Raw genomic sequence first — 4,071 nt, forward strand, 5'->3', positions numbered from 1 at the left:
TAGAAAGCTGAAACTTGGCATGGATATAGTAAAATACCTAGGTCAAATCCTAACGTAGCCGTATTTTTGATTTTTAACCCGTGGGCGGAGGACTAGGAGGAAAAATGGTCTTGGAAAAATAAATTTTTTCAACATTTTAGCTTACATTAAAGGCCCGTAAGGACATAGGAGTAGAACTGAGAGGAAAAAATGTGTGTCTTAAAACCATTGAAGTTAATAATTGCCAAGCATATTATACTGACGTTTTGCACTATGGACGGAAAATTAACAGGAAAAATGGGCATGGAAGATGTCTGTTCTTTACATTTTAACTAATTTAAAAGGTACTCAATAACCTAGAAATCTGAAAATTTACATGCATGTTGTACGGACCAAGGAGAAGATGAACACAGAACTGAATTTTTGATATCCGCTGTTAGGAGAGGTAAAAGAAAAAAGAGACCTGGTAAGTGAAAGGAATGCTGTGCTTATTACTCTCTGTTTAAACATCCGGTGCATTTAACCGATTTTTTTAACTTCAATTAATGCAAATCTGATTAAAAAGGCGATACTCATTATTTGGGAAGAGGAAAAACTAATTTTGCCTCACTCTGACCCATAGTGCAATGTCCGAGTCAGAGATACAAACCGATGCAAAATGATCGGCGGCGCCGGCGCAACCATTTTAGGTCGGCGGCTTATTATAGAAAATATCGGCAGCGGCTAAATTGTTGGCTCAATTTAACTTTTTCTTCAGAAATTGACCTTATAAGCGTTTATTATATTGAAAAATCTCGGACTCCGAGTCACAGGTCATAATTATGAATATAATATGAATAAAAAAATATTGTGGACATAACCTATAAAGTCAGGGATAGAATATTTTCCATAACTTCTTTAATTATGAAACCATTATACATACATATGTATATGAGCTCAAAAGCCCTATTCGGGGGGTACGGTTCTATGGGTGCTATACGAAATAATTAATAGATTTTAACCATTTTCAATAAGCTTCGTCCTTGGGTCAAAAGAAGAATATGTATCAAATTTCATCAAATTATCTTGAAAATTTAGAGTGTAAAGTGCGCACAAGGTTTACAAGGACTTACAGACGGACGGACGGACGGACAGACAGACATAGCTACTTTAAGTTGGATGTAGGACCAATATATTTCGGTGTTACAAACATCAGCACAAACGCATAATACCCTCCCCACTATAGTGGTGTAGGGTATAATTATTATAATTTTTTTAAAATTTATAAACAAACTAGCTATACCCAGTGTGCTTTGCTACCCTAAAAGGAATATGTATAAATAAATACCAGATTTATTATATGTTACATATGAGAGATGTCAAGCAAATTATTGCAAGTTCGCCAGTTTCTATCTATCGCCAATTTCTATCTATCTATAGAAAATTTGAATAATATAAGAGTTTCCAAGACGCACGAAATTTTGTATTTAATTCATATATGTATGTTTTGCCAAGCCACCCATTGAAAGTCCGCCCGTTATGCTCTAAATGTTCACATGAATTTCAAAGTTCTCCATGTAAAATTTGAAGATGATAGCTCTAATAGTTTCTCAGATATACGAATTTAATTCATGTGGGGACTTCAAGACCCCCCAGATGAAAGTCCGCTTTATTTTTTCCTCCAAAATCTTCAGATGAATATTTAAGTTCTTCGTGCGAAATTTGAAGAATTTAGTTCCATTAGTTTTCCAGATAAATGAATTTTTGTCTTTAATTAATATGGGAGGTGCCGCTCCCCTCATGGGTAGTCCGCCAATTTATTACCCAAAATGTTTAGATGGATGTTAAAGTTTTTCGTGCAAAATTTGAAGATTCTAACTGTAATAGTTTCCAAGATAAACGTATTTTTGTATTTAATTTATATGGGAGGTGCCACGCCCCCTAATGATAGTCCGCCTACTTTTTGTCCTAAATAATTATATTGACACTAAAGTTGCTCGGACAAAATGTGAGGACTCTAACTGTTATATTATCTAAAATATACGGATTTAATATCTTCTTAATATAGGCGTGGCTCCTCGCCCACTTGGAATTTCAAAATAAAAAGTAGCCTATTACCTATTCCAGACATACAGGAATACGCTGTGAAAATTTGAATAAAATCGGTTAAGCCGTTTAGTAGTCTATAACGTTCAAACATACAAACAAACCACATTCATTTTTATATATATATAGATTTCTAAAAATTTTACAAATCTAATATATTCATAGGCCTTTTTCAGTAACTTTTATTATAGAATATTTTCAATAATTTCTCTAATTGTGAAAACATTATTTTCTCAAATTATGATTATTTGCTTTTAGCTATAATAAAACACTTATTTTATTAAAAAAAACATAGGATATTTGTAATAAAACTAAAAAACCGGGATTCTATAATTTCGAAAATGTTTTGAAATTATGCAATTAATATTTTTATTTTGTAAATTAAAAAAAAAAAAATGCATAAAAATAACATTCTAATTTATAAATATTTATATTTCTTTTTCAATAAATTTTTAATTACATTACAAATATTCGATATTACAAAATGATTATAAAATGTATGTTATTGTTTAATAATAAAAACCCCCAAAAAGAAAAACTATTTAACACTTATAATTAATGTTTATTTATTAATAAACTTATAACTATAAATTTAATTTAAAATAAAAATAGCTTAAATGTTTAGCCAATAATATTAAGGAAATTTCTTTCAAAAAATTATTCAGCAAAAGACATGCGTAGCCACGCCTTTATGAAAGAAAAAACCAAAAAAAGTATTTATTTTTACTTAATTTTTTTTGTTTATTTTCTTTCTTTCATTGTGGGGGTGTAGCTTTTAATATATTAACACTTTAAAAACCGGTTTTTACATTTGAGGTTAACTTTTTGGCTGGCCACAGCAAATTAATAATAACCACCATTGTAAAATAACCAGCAAACAAGAAGACTTCATATTGAATTTGGTTTTTTTGTTGTTTTTGTCATAAAGGAGGGGAAATAGCTCTTGTTCTTTTTAAAACTAGTCAATGAGTAATAAAAATCCAATTGGTTTAGTGTTTGTTGCTGTCTCTTTTCTTTTATAGCTTTAGCTTAAGAAAAAGCAGCCATTTATTTAGTTGTTTTTGTCTATAGCTATCTCTTTTTGACAAGAATTTCACCACGCTAACAGAAACTCACCTTTAAAGTGTTGGTTTGTATTAAAAACTGTTGTTTACCTATAGCGGCTCTCTTTTAACTAGTGTATTAGGGAGAGTAGGTATAACGGGTTTTGCCCACGTTTTGTTTACAGCTGTAGCAGACTGTGTAATGCTGTCTCTTTTTGTTTAGTGTAGCTAAAGGCTTTTGTTGATTTTAAGAGGACTGTGTTTTATATTGAGTTAACATGCTGCAACACCTCGGTATGTGGCATACGATTACCCGCTGTACACCATCGCACACATACAGCTCGTAAGTTAACAACGTTTTTCAAACAAAAAATTTTTTTGTTGTTTTCGCGTTTCGTGTCTAGTTGTTGTATTTGGATATTATTACTACAACTTCTCCGCTTCTCGATAAAATACTTACTATGGTGTTGTTGTTGTCGTAGTCATCTTTAACACAGAAACACACACAACAACAGCGTATAGAAAAACCACCCGAGTGTTTTGTACACCCAGGGGTCGTTAAACACACAACATATTCGAATGTGTTCACATCTTTGTTGAGTAAAATATTTCAGGAGTCAGTTCAGTCCTGCTGCGCATCTTGTAACGTTAAGTTTAGTCGAACGAGAACGAGCTGCTTGCAACCAAATTGCATGCTGGTTCTAATAAATATACTATTCAAATTTAAAACGCGTTTTTAACGGAAAATTGAAAACAAAAAAACAACAACAACAACAAAAATTTTGAAACAAATTAACGGCTTATTTGTTACTTTAACGGATTAATAAAGTTTTTGAAAAATTAACAAAATGTATAAAATGTTTTTAACAAAAAGTGCAAAATAAATTGTGAAAAAAGATTAAGAAAAATCTTTTGAAAAAAAATGTTTAAAACAAAAAAAGTTTTATTTCAATAAAAAGAAAAT

This window comes from Lucilia sericata, unplaced genomic scaffold, assembly GCF_015586225.1.
Source record: "Lucilia sericata isolate MDLA Ls3-8-SP2 unplaced genomic scaffold, ASM1558622v1 Contig001038F_arrow, whole genome shotgun sequence".
Taxonomy (NCBI): Eukaryota; Metazoa; Arthropoda; class Insecta; order Diptera; family Calliphoridae; genus Lucilia; species Lucilia sericata.